Source organism: Salmo trutta, chromosome 25, assembly GCF_901001165.1.
Source record: "Salmo trutta chromosome 25, fSalTru1.1, whole genome shotgun sequence".
NCBI classification, from domain to species: domain Eukaryota; kingdom Metazoa; phylum Chordata; class Actinopteri; order Salmoniformes; family Salmonidae; genus Salmo; species Salmo trutta.
This window is the reverse complement of record NC_042981.1, coordinates 12,944,843-12,962,425: the sequence shown is the minus strand read 5'-3', so window position 1 is coordinate 12,962,425 and position 17,583 is coordinate 12,944,843. Positions and strand designations below refer to the sequence as shown.

The 17,583-nt window shown below is 46.4% G+C and overlaps 1 protein-coding gene across 2 annotated transcripts in view; it reads right to left on the bottom strand.

The window, feature by feature from the left end:
• fut8a (fucosyltransferase 8a (alpha (1,6) fucosyltransferase)) overlaps positions 1–17,583 on the bottom strand; it is a 158,979-nt gene that overhangs the window by 83,306 nt on the left and 58,090 nt on the right. The gene's annotated exons all lie outside the window — the stretch shown is intronic.

Sequence of the window (17,583 nt, the reverse complement as noted above, 5' to 3'; positions counted from 1 at the left end):
CTCATGTGATTTACATTAGAGTTGATAGTGCATGGTGAGCTGCATAAAGTGGTCTTCCTACTATTGCACACCGCCTCAGTGCTAACAGTGTAACTCTGGATAAACAGATGTATTCGGTGCAATTCGGGGTACATATACTTACATTGTGTTTGCCAATGCCCCTAAGATCATTTACATTTGATGCAGCATTATGCCGACTCATTGTCACAATGGTAGGGATTAACTGCGCTGGTCTTGGATCATTTACCAGTCATTGTTTCAACGCAGCCTTGAAATGCGTGGACAGAGTCCAGGAGCCAAGATGATTTGGAAGGACTCCATCATTCCTGTGGAGTATCTTCTGTTTCCACAAGGTGTCAAAGTTATCAATAAAAGTGACTCCAGCCGAGCTACAGTAGTCTTTTAGCCAGATGTGTAATGCCAGCAGTCTGCTGAATCTTTCACACCGCGGCCCAACGATGGTACTGGACCTGAAATTATTGGCCGTTTTTTTTTAGTCTTTTAATGCTAACATGAGTTCTTTAAAATCCATTTTCAAATGTTCTGAGCTAGCCCTCCTGATGTCGTTTGACCCCACATGGACTACGACAGTGTCGGCTCCCGGCATCTGTGGTAGAACAGTCGGAAGCAGCCTTGTTATGTCCTGTACTCTTGCTCCTGGGTAGCACAGGGTTTTTGCCTTGGGGACCGAGATGTTTCTCACCATAGAGCTGCCTATGATGACAGCTGGTGATGTTGAATGGGCCGGTCTCTCAGGCAGCCTCACCAGACCGGAACCTCTGGATCCAGGGCGGCAAAGCTGTTTCTGGTCTGTGTCAGTTCAGAGCTCAACATCTCCATGGAGACCCCCATTGCCAGAGGACGCCTTCTTCGACTTCCATGGCGAGTGACGTACCTCCATGGCTGGTTGGTTGGGTCGAGATCAGCTCCGTTCTCCAGGGAAGGGTGAGACACCTTCGGGGATGGAACCCTGCCTAGCACCGGCCAGTCGGCTGTGGAGAGCCGACACGGCGGCGAAACATCCACCAGAGCGGCGTCCGGCTACTGGGGTGGAAGAAAAGGTAGGTGGGCATGGGTTCCCCAGTAGCTTATGTACGTTTGCTACTTGCTTGTTATGAGTAGCTACTTCACTCCTGTAGTCTTCCGCAAGCAAGCAGTTTCTACGTTGAAAGTCAACGCGGTCCACATTGTCCCGGAACAAAGCAACGTAAACGCAGCTCCTGCAACGTTGGAAACGTTCAATAGCGGCCTCCATTTGAGAAAGCCGGGCCAGCTTGGCTCTCCCCCTATATGGAATCTGGCAGGATCACAGGACAGATAGCAGCGCTCACAGCAATTTAGCCCAACAGAGCCACAGGATTCAAAATAAAATAAAAGTATATAAAAACACCGTCAGCTTTTAAACCGAGGCCTTTAGTTCAGGTTTCAGCGTTCGACAGGTTTTAGTTTCGGCATTCGACAGCGTTCAACAACAACAAACATACGTCGCACTCTGATGACGTCAGTGTCTCGTGAAGGCCAGGTCATCTGATGCAGCACTCCATCACTCTCCTTCTTGGTCAAATAGCCCTACACAGCCTAGAGGTGTGTTTTGGGTCATTGTCCCGTTGAAAAACAAATGATAGCTAACTATGCAGCTCGGGTGCAGGAACTAACTAACACTGCAGCCCAGGTGCAGGAACTAACTAACTCTGCAGCCCAGGTGCAGGAGCTAACTAACTATGCAGCTCAGGTGCAGGAACTAACTAACTATGCAGCTCAGGTGCAGGAACTAACTAACACTGCAGCCCAGGTGCAGGAACTAACTAACTCTGCAGCCCAGGTGCAGGAACTAACAAACACTGCAGCCCAGGTGCAGGAAATAACTAACTATACAGCTCAGGTGCAGGAACTAACTAACACTGCAGACCAGGTACAGGAGCTAACTAACACTGCAGCCCAGGTGCAGGAACTAACTAACTCTGCAGCCCAGGTGCAGGAGCTAACTAACTATGCAGCTCAGGTGCAGGAACTAACTAACTATGCAGCTCAGGTGCAGGAACTAACTAACACTGCAGCCCAGGTGCAGGAACTAACTAACTCTGCAGCCCAGGTGCAGGAACTAACAAACACTGCAGCCCAGGTGCAGGAAATAACTAACTATACAGCTCAGGTGCAGGAGCTAACTAACACTGCAGCCCAGGTACAGGAGCTAACTAACACTGCAGCCCAGGTGCAGGAACTAACAAACCCTGCAGCCCAGGTGCAGGAACTAACTAACTATACAGCTCAGGTGCAGGAACTAACTAACACTGCAGCCCAGGTGCAGGAACTAACAAACTCTGCAGCCCAGGTGCAGGAACTAACTAACTCTGCAGCTCAGGTGCAGGAACTAACAAACACTGGAGCCCAGATGCAGGAACTAACAAACTCTGCAGCCCAGGTGCAGGAACTAACAAACCCTGCAGCCCAGGTGCAGGAACTAACAAACTCTGTAGCCCAGGTGCAGGAACTAACTAACTCTGCAGCTCAGGTGCAGGAACTAACAAACACTGCAGCCCAGGTGCAGGAACTAACTAACTCTGCAGCCCAGGTGCAGGAACTAACTAACTCTGCAGCCCAGGTGCTCGAGTCCCTCTACCACAGCCAAACCTTCACCTATTCCCTTAATCCCCACACACACACCCTAGCACCTCGTCCCTACTCTAGCCACAGTCCCTAGTCTCTATCCTAACCCACAGCCCCATGTGTGCACACACACACACACACACACACACACACACACACACACACACACACACACACACACACACACACACACACACACACAGAGGAAAAATAAGGTGGATAGAGCCCTGCCTTACAGACTCATCCTGAGCTAAATAATGTGTGTGTGCAGCTGGTAGGCTATATACAGCAAGCTGTGGGGGGTTTATATTGATAAACAACTGTCTGAACTCAGAGAGGAGAGAACAGAGAACAGCTTGGTCTCTTGCTGGGTTATTACAGGTGCTGAAGTACATGGTGATGCTCACTCAGTGTTGTGTTACAGAACATATGAGCGCTATGCTGACATCCACTTACTGCATTTATTCAGTCAGCCATATACGGCATATCATACTGTTAATCAGTCAGCCATACATATCATACTGTCTAATCAGTCAGCCGTACATGACATATCATACTATTTAAATCAGTCAGCCATACACAACATATCAAATTAAATCAAAGTTTATTTGTTACATGCGCCGAATACAACAGGTGTAGACCTTACAGTGAAATGCTTACTTACAGGCTCTAACCAATAGCGCAGAAAAGGTATTAGCTAACCAATAGGTAAGTAAAGAAATAAAACAACAGTAAAAAGACAGGCTATTTACAGTAGCAAGGCTATAAAAGTAGCGAGGCTTCATACAGACACCGGTTAGTCAAGCTGATTGAGGTAGTGTGTACATGTAGATATGGTTAAAGTGACTATGCATATATGAGGAACAGAGAGTAGCAGTAGTGTAAAAGAGGGGTTGGCGGGTGGCGGGACACAATGCAGATAGCCCGGTTAACCAATGTGCGGGAGCACTGGTTGGTCGGGCCAATTGAGGTAGTATGAACATATGTACATGAATGTATAGTTAAAGTGACTATGCATATAAGATAAACAGAGAGTAGCAGCAGCGTAAAAGGGGGGTGGGGGGGTCACACAATGCAAATAGTCCAGGTAGCCATTTGATTACCTGTTCAGGAGTCTTATGGCTTGGGGGTAGAAACTGTTGAGAAGCCTTTTTGTCCTAGACTTGGCACTCTTTTTAGGGCCTTCTTCTGACACCACCTGGTGTAGAGGTCCTGGATGGCAGGCAGCTTAGCCCCAGTGATGTACTGGGCCGTATGCACTACCCTCTGTAGTGCCTTGAGGTCGGAGGCCGAGCAATATCCGTTCCAGGTCGTGATGCCACCAGTCAGGAAGCTCTCGATGTTGCAGCTGTAGAACCTTTTGAGGATCTCAGGACCCATGCCAAATCTTTTCAGTTTCCTGAGGGGGAATAGGCTTTGTCGTGCCCTCTTCACGACTGTCTTGGAGTGTTTGGCCCATTCTAGTTTGTTGGTGATGTGGACACCAAGGAACTTGAAGCTGTCAACCTGCTCCACTACAGCCCCGTCGATGAGAATGGGGCATACTCGGTCCTCCTTTTCCTGTAGTCCACAATAATCTCCTTAGTCTTGGTTACGTTGAGGGAGAGGATGTTATTCTGGCACCACCCGGCGAGGTCTCTGACCTCCTGCCTGTAGGCTGTCTCGTCGTTGTCCGTGATCAGGCCTACCACTGTTGTGTCATCTGCAAACGTAATGATGGTGTTGGAGTCGTGCCTGGCCATGCAGTCGTGGGTGAACAGGGAGTACAGGAGGGGACTGAGCACGCACCCCTGGGGGCTCCAGTGTTGAGGATCAGCGTGGCAGATGTGTTGCTACCTACCCTCACCACCTGGGGGCGGCCCATCAGGAAGTCCAGGATCCAGTTGCAGAGGGAGGTGTTTAGTACCAGGATCCTTAGCTTAGTGATGAGCTTTGAGGGTACTATGGTGTTGAACGATGAGCTGTAGTCAATGAATAGCATTCTCACATAAGTGTTCCTTTTATCCAGGTGGGAAAGGGCAGTGTGGAGTGCAATAGAGATTCCATCATCTGTGGATCTGTTTGGGCGGTATGCAAATTGGAGTGGGTCTATGGTTTCTGGGATAATGGTGTTGTTGATGTGAGCCATTACTAGCCTTTCAAAGCACTTCATGGCTACGGACGTGAGTGCTACGGGTCTGTAGTCATTTAGGCAGGTTGCCTTTGTGTTCTTGGGTACAGGGAATATGGTGGTCGGCTTGATACATGTTGGTATTACAGACTCCTATCAAGGACATGTTGAAAATGTCAGTGAAGACACCTGCCAGTTGGTCAGCACATGCCCGGAGCACACGTCCTGGTAATCCGTCTGGCCCCGCAGCCTTGTGTATATTGACCTGTTTAAAGGTCTTACTCACGTCGGCTACGAAGAGCGTGAGCACACATTCGTCCTGAACAGCTGATGCTCTCATGCATGCTTCAGTGTTGCTTTCCTCGAAGCGAGCATAGAAGTGATTTAGCTCGTCTGGTAGGCTGGTGTCACTGGGAAGCTCGCGGCTGTGCTTCCCTTTGTAGTCTGTAATAGTTTGCCATCCCTGCCACATAAGACGAGCGTCGGAGCCGGTGTAGTATGATTCAATCTTAGCCCTGTATTGACGCTTTGCCTGTTTGATGGTTCGTCGCAGGGCATAGTGGGATTTCTTGTAAGCTTCCGGGTTATAGTCCCGCACCTTGAAAGCAGCAGCTCTGCCCTTTAGCTCTTTGCGAATGTTGCCTGTAATCCATGGCTTCTGGTTGGGGTATGTACACACAGTCACTGTGGGGACGACGTCCTCGATTCACTTATTGATAAAGCCAGTGACTGATGTGGTGTACTCCAAAATGCCATCGGAAAAATCCCGGAACATGTTCCAGTCTGTGATAGCAAAACACTCCTGTAGTTTAGCATCTGCTTCATCTGACCACTTTTTTATAGACCGAGTCACTGGTGCTTCCTGCTTTAATTTTTGCTTGTAAGCAGGAATCAGGAGGATAGAGGTGTGGTCAGATTTACCAAATGGAGGGCGTGGGAGAGCTTTGTACACGTCTCTGTGTGTGGAGTACAGGTGATCTAGATTTTTTTCCCTCTGTTTGCACATTTAACATGTTGATAGAAATTTGGTAGAAATTATTTAAGTTTCCCTGCATTAAAGTTTCCGGTCACTAGGCGCGCCGCCTCTGGGTGAGTGGTTTCCTGTTTGCTTATTTCCTTATACAGCTGACTGAGTGCGGTCTTAGTGCCAGCACTGTCTATGGTGGTAAATAAACAGCCACGAAAAGTATAGCTGAAAACTCTCTAGACAAGTGGTGTGGCCTGCAATTTATAACAATATACTCTACTTCAGGCGAGCAAAATCTAGAGACTTCCTCAGATTTCGTGCACCAGCTGGTGTTTACAAATATGCACAGACCGCACCCCCTCGTCTTACCACAGTGTGCTGTTCTATCCTGCCGGTGCAGCGTATATCCCGCTAGCTGAATATCCATGTCGTCATTCAGCCACGATTCCATGAAACATAGAATATTACAGTTTTTGATGTCCCGTTGGTAGGATATTCGTGATCGTACCTCGTCTAATTTATTGTCCAATGATTGCACGTTGGCGAGTAATATTGACGGTAACGGCAGCTTTCCCACTCGCCTTCTGCGGGTCTTCACGAGGCATCCCACTCTGTGTCCTCTGTACCTGAGTTTCTTCCTCTTGCAAATAACGTGGATGTTGGCCCTGTCGGGTGTTTGGAGAATATCCTGTGCGTCTTGCTTGTTGAAGAAAAAATCTTTGTCTAATCTGAGGTGAGTGATCGCTGTCATGATATCCAGAAGCTCTTTTTTGCCGTAAGATACGGTTGCAGAAACATTATGTACAAAATAAGTTACAAATAACGTGAAAAAAAACACATAATAGCACAATTGGTTAGGAGACCGTAAAACTGCTGCCATTTCTTTTAATCAGTCAGCCATACACGGCATATCATACTGTTTAATCAGTCAGCCATACACATCATACTGTTTAATCAGTCAGCCATACACAGCATATCATACTGTTTAATCAGTCAGCCATACATATCATACTGTTTAATCAGCCAGCCATACATGGCATATCATACTGTTTAATCAGTCAGCCATACATATCATACTGTTTAATCAGTCAGCCATACACGGCATATCATACTGTTTAATCAGTCAGCCATACATATCATACTGTTTAATCAGTCAGCCATACACGGCATATCATATTGTTTAATCAGTCAGCCATACATATCATACTGTTTAATCAGTCAGGCATACACAGCATATCATACTGTTTAATCAGTCAGCCATACATATCATACTGTTTAATCAGTCAGCCATACATTTCATACTGTTTAATCAGTCAGCCATACACGGCATATCATTCTGTTTAATCAGTCAGCCATACATATCATACTGTTTAATCAGTCAGGCATACACGGCATATCATACTGTTTAATCAGTCAGCCATACATATCATACTGTTTAATCAGTCAGCCATACATATCATACTGTTTAATCAGTCAGCCATACACGGCATATCATATTGTTTAATCAGTCAGCCATACATATCATACTGTTTAATCAGTCAGGCATACACAGCATATCATACTGTTTAATCAGTCTGCCATACATATCATACTGTTTAATCAGTCAGCCATACATTTCATACTGTTTAATCAGTCAGCCATACATGGCATATCATTCTGTTTAATCAGTCAGCCATACATATCATACTGTTTAATCAGTCAGGCATACACAGCATATCATACTGTTTAATCAGTCAGCCATACATATCATACTGTTTAATCAGTAAGGCATACACAGCATATCATACTGTTTAATCAGTCAGCCATACATATCATACTGTTTAATCAGTCAGCTATACATTTCATACTGTTTAATCAGTCAGCCATACACGGCATATCATACTGTTTAATCAGTCAGGCATACACAGCATATCATACTGTTTAATCAGTCAGCCATACACAGCATTTAAAACGGTTTAATCAGTCAGCCATACACAAGTGCTGAACACACTTCCGGTCTGGAGCGAGCAGTCGCACTTCGCTTCGCTCCACAGGTAATATTACACTTCATTACATTACAACGGTTTGGTTTGTTTGATCTGAGCAATTTTTCTTAGCTAGCTACATAGCCGTCTTTGTATCAAAGATAATTGTGTAGTTTAGAGTAATTATCGAGGCTAGCTATTTTTTCGTCCTCCTAACGTAGTCAACACTGCTAGCTAGCTAGTCAACACAGCTAGCTAGCCAACCTCTACCGACTAGCAGCACTGTAGAAACTATTACATTACAACGGAACGACTTGATTAGTGTAGTGTAGTGTTAGTTAGCTAGCTACATAGTTGTCTTTGCTGTCTTTGTATCTAAGATAATTGTGTAGTTTAGAGTAATTATCGAGGTTAGCTAGCCAGCCGCGACGCGACGCGACGCCTTGTCCAGACTCCAGACTTAGTCAACACACCTAGTCATCAAACCCACTGCTAGCTAGTGGGTTTGCTAGCTAGCCAACCGTTACCGACTAGCAGCGCTGTAGATACTAATACATTACAACGGAACGATTTGACTAGTGCAGTGTTAGCTAGCTAGCTACATAGTTGTCTTTGTCATAGCTTGATAATTGTGTAGTTTAGTAATTATCGAGGTTAGCTAGCCAGCTATTTCCGTCCCCCGCGACGCCATTGTTCCATACCTAGCCAACTATTACCGACGAGTAGCATTGTAGAAACTAAATACATTACAAAGGAACGTCTTGATTAGTGTTATGTTAGCTAGCTACAAAGTTGCTTTTGTATCATGACAAGGTGTAGTACTGAAACTATCGAGGTTACCTAGCCAGCTACACGTTCAAACAAAGTCAACAACGCAGCCACTGCTAGCTAGCCTACTCCACCAGCCAGCAGTACTGTATCATTTTCGTCATTTTAGTCAATAAGATTTTCGCAACGTAAGCTTAACTTTCGGAACATTCGAGACGTGTAGTCCACTTGTCATTCCAATCTCCTTTGCATTAGCGTAGCCTCTTCTGTAGCTTGTCAACTATGTGTCTGTCTATCCCTGTTCTCTCCCCTCTGCACAGGCCATACAAAAAGCTTCACACCGCGTGGCCGCTGCCACTCTAACCTGGTGGTCCCAGCGCGCACGACCCACGTGGAGTTCCAGGTCTCCGGCAGCCTCTGGAACTGCCGGTCTGCGGCCAACAAGGCTGAGTTCATCTCAGCCTATGCTACCCTCCAGTCCCTAGACTTCCTGGCGCTGACGGAAACATGGATTACCACAGATAACACTGCTACTCCTACTGCTCTCTCCTCGTCTGCCCACGTGTTCTCGCATACCCCTAGAGCATCGAGCCAGCGGGGTGGTGGCACTGGAATCCTCATCTCTCCCAAGTGGACATTCTCTCTTTCTCCCCTGACCCATCTGTCTATCTCCTCATTTGAATTCCATGCTGTCACAGTTACCAGCCCTTTCAAGCTTAACATCCTTATCATTTATCGCCCTCCAGGTTCCCTTGGAGAGTTCATCAATGAGCTTGACGCCTTGATAAGTTCCTTTCCTGAGGATGGCTCACCTCTCACAGTTCTGGGTGACTTTAACCTCCCCACGTCTACCTTTGACTCATTCCTCTCTGCCTCCTTCTTTCCACTCCTCTCCTCTTTTGACCTCACCCTCTCACCTTCCCCCCCTACTCACAAGGCAGGCAATACGCTTGACCTCATCTTTACTAGATGCTGTTCTTCCACTAATCTCATTGCAACTCCCCTCCAAGTCTCCGACCACTACCTTGTATCCTTTTCCCTCTCGCTCTCATCCAACACTTCTCACTCTGCCCCTACTCAGATGGTATTGCGCCGTCCCAACCTTCGCTCTCTCTCTCCCGTTACTCTCTCCTCTTCCATCCTATCATCTCTTCCCTCTGCTCAAACCTCCAACCTATCTCCTGATTCTGCCTCATCAACCCTCCTCTCCTCCCTTTCTGCATCCTTTGATTTTCTCTGTCCCCTATCCTCCAGGCCGGCTCGGTCCTCCCCTCCTGCTCCGTGGCTCGACGACTCACTGCGAGCTCACAGAACAGGGCTCCGGGCAGCCGAGCGGAAATGGAGGAAAACTCGCCTCCCTGCGGACCTGGCATCCTTTCACTCCCTCCTCTCTACATTTTCCTCTTCTGTCTCTGCTGCTAAAGCCACTTTATACCACTCTAAATTCCAAGCATCTGCCTCTAACCCTAGGAAGCTCTTTGCTACCTTCTCCTCCCTCCTGAATCCTCCTCCCCCTCCCCCCCTCCTCCCTCTCTGCGGATGACTTCGTCAACCATTTTGAAAAGAAGGTCGATGACATCCGATCCTCGTTTGCTAAGTCAAACGACACTGCTGGTCCTGCTCACACTGCCCTACCCTGTGCTTTGACCTCTTTCTCCCCTCTCTCTCCAGATGAAATCTCACGTCTTGTGACGGCCGGCCGCCCAACAACCTGCCCACTTGACCCTATCCCCTCCTCTCTTCTCCAGACCATTTCCGGAGACCTCCCCTACCTCACCTCGCTCATCAACTCATCCTTGACCGCTGGCTACGTCCCTTCCGTCTTCAAGAGAGCGAGAGTTGCACCCCTTCTGAAAAAACCTACACTCGATCCCTCCGATGTCAACAACTACAGACCAGTATCCCTTCTTTCTTTTCTCTCCAAAACTCTTGAACGTGCCGTCCTTGGCCAGCTCTCCTGCTATCTCTCTCAGAATGACCTTCTTGATCCTAATCAGTCAGGTTTCAAGACTGGGCATTCAACTGAGACTGCTCTTCTCTGTGTCACGGAGGCTCTCCGCACTGCTAAAGCTAACTCTCTCTCCTCTGCTCTCATCCTTCTAGACCTATCTGCTGCCTTTGATACTGTGAACCATCAGATCCTCCTCTCCACCCTCTCCGAGCTGGGCATCTCCGGCGCGGCCCACGCTTGGATTGCGTCCTACCTGACAGGTCGCTCCTACCAGGTGGCGTGGCGAGAATCTGTCTCCGCACCACGTGCTCTCCCACTGGTGTCCCCCAGGGCTCTGTTCTAGGCCCTCTCCTATTCTCACTATACACCAAGTCACTTGGCTCTGTCATATCCTTACATGGTCTCTCCTATCATTGCTATGCAGACGACACACAATTAATCTTCTCCTTTCCCCCTTCTGATAACCAGGTGGCTAATCGCATCTCTGCATGTCTGGCAGACATATCAGTGTGGATGACGGATCACCACCTCAAGCTGAACCTCGGCAAGACGGAGCTGCTCTTCCTCCCGGGGAAGGACTGCCTGTTCCATGATCTCGCCATCACGGTTGACAACTCCCTTGTGTCCTCCTCCCAGAGTGCTAAGAACCTTGGCGTGACCCTGGACAACACCCTGTCGTTCTCCACTAACATCAAGGCGGTGACCCGATCCTGTAGGTTCATGCTCTACAACATTCGCAGAGTACGACCCTGCCTCACACAGGAAGCGGCGCAGGTCCTAGTCCAGGCACTTGTCATCTCCCGTCTGGATTACTGCAACTCGCTGTTGGCTGGGCTCCCTGCCTGTGCCATTAAACCCCTACAACTCATCCAGAACGCCGCAGCCCGTCTGGTGTTCAACCTTCCCAAGTTCTCTCACGTCACCCCGCTCCTCCGCTCTCTCCACTGGCTTCCAGTTGAAGCTCGCATCCGCTACAAGTCCATGGTGCTTGCCTACGGAGCTGTGAGGGGAACGGCACCTCCGTACCTTCAGGCTCTGATCAGGCCCTACACCCAAACAAGGGCACTGCGTTCATCCACCTCTGGCCTGCTCGCCTCCCTACCTCTGAGGAAGCACAGTTCCCGCTCAGCCCAGTCAAAACTGTTCGCTGCTCTGGCACCCCAATAGTGGAACAAGCTCCCTCACGACGCCAGGACAGCGGAGTCAATCACCACCTTCCGGAGACACCTGAAACCCCACCTCTTTAAGGAATACCTGGGATAGGATAAAGTAATCCTTCTACCCCCCCCCCCCTTAAAATATTTAGATGCACTATTGTAAAGTGGTTGTTCCACTGGATATCATAAGGTGAATGCACCAATTTGTAAGTCGCTCTGGATAAGAGCGTCTGCTAAATGACTTAAATGTAAATGTAAACATATCATACTGGTTGCTAAGGGCATACTGTATGGGGATGAATTCTATACAATGAGTCAGACTCAACATGATAGAGAAGATGTTGGTATGAAGACAGTAGTCACGTGTTCAGAAAGACGGAGAAATACCATAGAGCTAGTCTTGAAGCTAGTCATGATAGAGAACATAGAATGGTACAGATGTAGGATCTTCATTTTCAGGAAATCCTGCAGCAACAGGAAATGTGAAATGTGATTATGATCAATGGACATTGTCTTGTAGGGGTTGATACATTTTATGTTAGGGCATATGTTAGGGCTCCAGTTTCAACTGTTCTGCCTGTGGCTACGGAACCCTGACCTGTTCACCGGACGTGCTTGTTGCACCCTCGACAACTACAATGATTATTATTATTTGACCATGCTGGTCATTTATGAACATTTTAACATCTTGACCATGTTCTGTTATAATATCCACCCGTCACAGCCAGAAGAGGACTGGCCACCCCTCATAGCCTGGTTCCTCTCTAGGTTTCTTCCTAGGTTTTTGGCCTTTCTAGGGAGTTTTTCCTAGGGAGTTTTTCCTAGCCACCGTGCTTCTTTCACATGCATTGCTTGCTGTTTGGGGTTTTCGGCTGGGTTTCTGTACAGCACTTTGAGATTTCAGCTGATATACGAAGGGCTATATAAATAAATTTGATTTGATTTGATATCAAGTCTAAAATGTTAAAGTGGAAAATACACACTTTAGAAGCCTTTTCAAACCTAGAATATACTAAAAGTGAACATTTCCTGCACATAAAAAAAGAGTGATCAAATAAAGATCCTACATCTGTATGAAGAATAGCATACTGACTGTACCACTCTAGACTGGGGATGCCTCAGGTCTATCTGATAAAAAGGAGAGATGGGGTCATCGGTGAGAGAGATATAGAGCGAGAGAGTGAGAGAGGTGATCCTAACAACAATACATTTGGCTGACCATCCATGGACCTCCAGAAATGTTTACTCAATGCAGTTCTAGTGCTGTGGACGTGGCTTCAATCATCAGTTAGAGGACGAGGTCATTGAGCGCAAACTTGAGAGTTGTGAAAATATTGTTTAACTTCCGGTGCACGTTTACTGTGAACACTGAGGCTGTACCCGCTTTAAGTTAGTTTTAACAGTGGTCAAGTACGCTACTGTGACTATTTGATCATAATGTAGGTCTATCAGAGTGGCCTACCATAAAAAAATGGAGAAAATGCATTTCATAATATTTTAACAGCTGTTCTATCATTCAGTCTACAGTAGCAGCCAATGTGCGGTGTTCAATGTAGGCCTACATATTTAACTCGGCAAGTCAGTTAAGAACAAATTCTTATTTACAATGGTGGCCTAGGAACAGTGGGTTAACTGCCTTGTTCAGGGGCAGAACGAGAGATTTTTACCCTGTTAGCTCAGGGATTCAATCTAGCAACCTTTCGGTTAGTGGCCCAACGCTCTAACCACTAGGCTACCTGCTGCCCCTACATTCCATGAAAGTCTTGAAAAAATATGCAGGGCTTGACATTAAGCTGTTTATCTACTTGTCCTTCAGACAAGGAAGTGACTGAAAATGTTGTTGTGTTGTTTTGATGCAAGATACCACTTTACAAAATAAAATATATAATTATTCCCATACCATTATTACAGAGAATCAGACAACTGGCTACTTAGCTAATTCAAGCTTGTCTCAAAATACAACACTGACCATTTAAGACAAAAAAAGCTCTTTACCTGACTCGCTTTCAAAGATAGAAATGCACACGTTTTGTGTTCATGTAAGAAGGAATCACTCCCCCATTGCTGACTACACATTATCTATAACTAGGCTAATAACTCACTAACTAGCAAAGGATATGAACAAATGTGTACACGTCGCTACATCTCACTTTGATCTCAAAACAAACACATCTACTCACAACCACTCATGCTGTAAAAACAGTCCAGTTGAAAGTGAATGGCACAGACCCATATATGGCACGAGGGGGTGTGGTATATGGCCAATATACCACGGCTACATGCTGTTCTTAGGCAGGACCTGGATACAGTCCTTAGCCGTGGTATACTGGCCATATACCACAAACCCCCGAGGTGCCTTATTGCTATTATAAACTGGTTACCAACGTAATTAGAGCATATCCGTGGTATACAGCGTGATATACCATGGTTGTCAGTCAATCAGCATTCAGGGCTAGAATCACCAAGTTTATAATCGCATATAAGCCTACTGCAGCTCTGATTGGTATGACGCACCGGTCTGTGTAGAGTACAGGCTTAAGTCATGCCTGTCAATGTAATAGAATCCTACTCCCATGCATTCTGCTTACAACAAAATCTCATGCATAGTTTGTTTTGTTTCGGCACGTTGCATTGAAAGTGGCATGAATATTGCCTTGATTCGATCTTGATTACAATTCCCACTGTAAAGGGAAACGTTGACAGTGTTAACTAACAGGGAAAACTCTAGGAAGTTGCATGAAGTTCAATCTCGTGCTTCTCTGCGCATGCTATTTCTTCTGCATGGCAGTCCCGGGGGAGCTGCATGCCCACGCTCAGCTTAGAGGGAACATTGATGACAACCGACTCACAGCTAGCAGGCGGTCTAATATTCTACAACCTGCTGGCAGGTTTGTCGCATCTGCATTTGTCAGTACGGAAACCCCTCGTGTGTGTGCCTGTGTCTGTGTGTGTGTTCAGACTCACTAAACCAGATGCTTTTTCATCTGTGGACTCCCCGTGTTGTACACAGCTGAGAGTCGTTGCCTAGCAACACTGTCCACACCACAATGTTGCTAACATACACATTTCTCAGAGCTACATCTAGAGGATTAAGATCAATAAATAAATACTAGGAATCCTAAACCGAGAGAGAGAGAGAGAGAGAGGGCGAGAGAGAGAGAGAGGGCGAGAGAGAGAGGGCGAGAGAGAGAGAGAAAGAAGTACGATGAAAAAAACTTGTCAGTCACAGCGTTTAGAAAACAGGTTTCAATTCAGAGAGTTCAGTTTCTTAAAAGCTCTTAAGGATCGGACCCTTTTTTAGAATTTTCGCCTAAAATGACCCAAATCTAACTGCCTGTAGCTCAGGACCTGAAGCAAGGATATGCATATTCTTGATACCATTGAAAGGAAACACTTTGAAGTTTGTGGTATTCTGAAATGAATGTAGGAGAATATAACACATTAGATCTGGATAAAGATAATACAAAGAAAAAAACATGCAATTTTTTTCCCATCATCTTTGAAATGCAAGAGAAAGGTCACAATGTACTATTCCAGGTTAGGCACAATTCCGATTTTGGCCACTAGATGGCAGCAGTGTATGTGCAACGTTTTAAACTGATCCAATGAACCATTGCATTTCTGTTCAAAATGTTGTATCAAGTCTGCCCGAATGTGCCTAATTGGTTTATTGATACATTTTCAAGTTCATAACTGTGCACTCTCCTCAAACAATAGCATGGTATTATTTCACTGTAATAGCTACTGTAAATTGCAGTTAGATTAACAAGAATTTAAGAATTCTGCCCATATCAGATATGTCTATGTCCTGGGAACACATTAGCCTACATTAGCTCAACTGTCCCGCGGGGCAGACACTGATCCTGTAGAGGTTAAATTGTGCCTCAGATCAAAGCTGTGAGATTTTCCAACTGAAAAATTCCATGAACTTGTACTGATACGAATGTCCACAGACTTCCTGTCAGAAAAGGCTGATTCATTTTATTTCAACCAGAGACAAACTGTTTATCTCTCCAACTGTTTGGACATGATCCTTCGCTTGTTGGCTAGCACATGAGACATGTTCTAATCTAACTCTGGTATTGAAAACGCTGTAAACACTTACTGGAATTGTCCGATTGAAAAAAGTCTAAACAATTCAGTGACATGTTAACATGTATAAATGTCACTATTTATTCAAAGTTGATGAAGTATTACAAGAGAGTTAGTACTGCTGAGGGAAAAGACACTACATGTCACACACACACACACACACCATCTGCTTCCCTCCAGTAAACCTATGTTCAAGAGCCAAGTGTTCTTCACTCTCACCTCCCTCTGAGAATCTCACCCCCACACACAGACCTTTTATTCCCTACTCTCAGCACCTACACACAATTCCTTTTGAGGCTGATTGTGCAAGCTTTGTCATTCAATATGTGGTTCAATAATTAGTGTGATGTGACACAGTAACCCTGTAATCTGTGGAGAGATTTGTGTCATGGTTATGTCGTAATAATGTCCTACCCTCTCCCCCCAAACCCCCTACAAATGTACTGGGTCTGAATAATCACTCCTAACCCTGGGTGACTTTGGGTAGAGGACAGGGACAAGCTTGAGGATGGAGATGGCAACTGCATCTCAACACATGATGTTGTAGCAATGGTGTGTGTACAAGGTCGGTGTGTGTATGTGTGTTGTTTTAATGGTGTGTCTATGGGGACGGGGATGGGGTGTGAGTGTTGTTATAATGGTGTGTCTATGGGGACGGGGATGGGGTGTGAGTGTTGATATAATGGTGTGTCTATGGGGACGGGGATGGGGTGTGAGTGTTGATATAATGGTGTGTCTATGGGGACGGGGATGGGGTGTGAGTGTTGATATAATGGTGTGTCTATGGGGACGGGGATGGGGTGTGAGTGTTGATATAATGGTGTGTCTATGGGGACGGGGATGGGGTGTGAGTGTTGTTATAATGGTGTGTCTATGGGGATGGGGATGGGGTGTGAGTGTTGATATAATGGTGTGTCTATGGGGATGGGGATGGGGTGTGAGTGTTGATATAATGGTGTGTCTATGGGGACGGGGATGGGGTGTGAGTGTTGATATAACGGTGTGTCTATGGGGACGGGGATGGGGTGTGAGTGTTGATATAATGGTGTGTCTATGGGGATGGGGATGGGGTGTGAGTGTTGTTATAATGGTGTGTCTATGGGGACGGGGATGGGGTGTGAGTGTTGATATAACGGTGTGTCTATGGGGACGGGGATGGGGTGTGAGTGTTGATATAATGGTGTGTCTATGGGGATGGGGATGGGGTGTGAGTGTTGTTATAATGGTGTGTCCATGGGGATGGGGATGGGGTGTGAGTGTTGTTGCTGCTGCTGCAGTCATTCTCCAGTTGGCTCAGTGAAAGATGCCTGAAAGATGAGCTGCATTTAGGCTGCTGCCTGTTTCTCTTTCTAAATCATTCTGCTTGACTTGGTACAATAGTCCGTTTCTGTTTCTGACTGGCTAGGAGTGATGCTGTAAGGCTCTCTGTCTGTGTCTGTCTGTCTGTCTGTCTGTCTGTCTGTCTGTCTGTCTGTCTGTCTGTCTGTCTGTCTGTCTGTCTGTCTGTCTGTCTGTCTGTCTGTCTGTCTGTCTGTCTGTCTGTCTGTCTCCCTCCTTGTGGTCACAGCAATGCTGCTCATTAGTGAGGGGACTACCTAACCTAGAGTAATACTGGTCAGGACAGGACAACACAGCAGTGACAGCAAAGGCGAGTTCTGCCCAGCCCGGCTACAATCAGTTCAGTTCACCCCAGTTTATCTCAGTTCCACCCATCCAAGCCTGCTCAATACACAAATGTCACACAGCCAGTACAATTTTATAAACTACTGTGCAGCCCAATAAGAAAACCCAGATTTTATATGGTCACAAACACACACAGGAAGTTAATAAACAACCATAAAGGTTGTCAGAGGAGGTTGGTGGCACCTTATTTGGGGAGGACGGGCTTGTGGTAACGGCTGGAGCGGAATGAGTGGAATGGTATCAAATACATCCAACACATAGTTTGATGCCATTCCATTTACTCC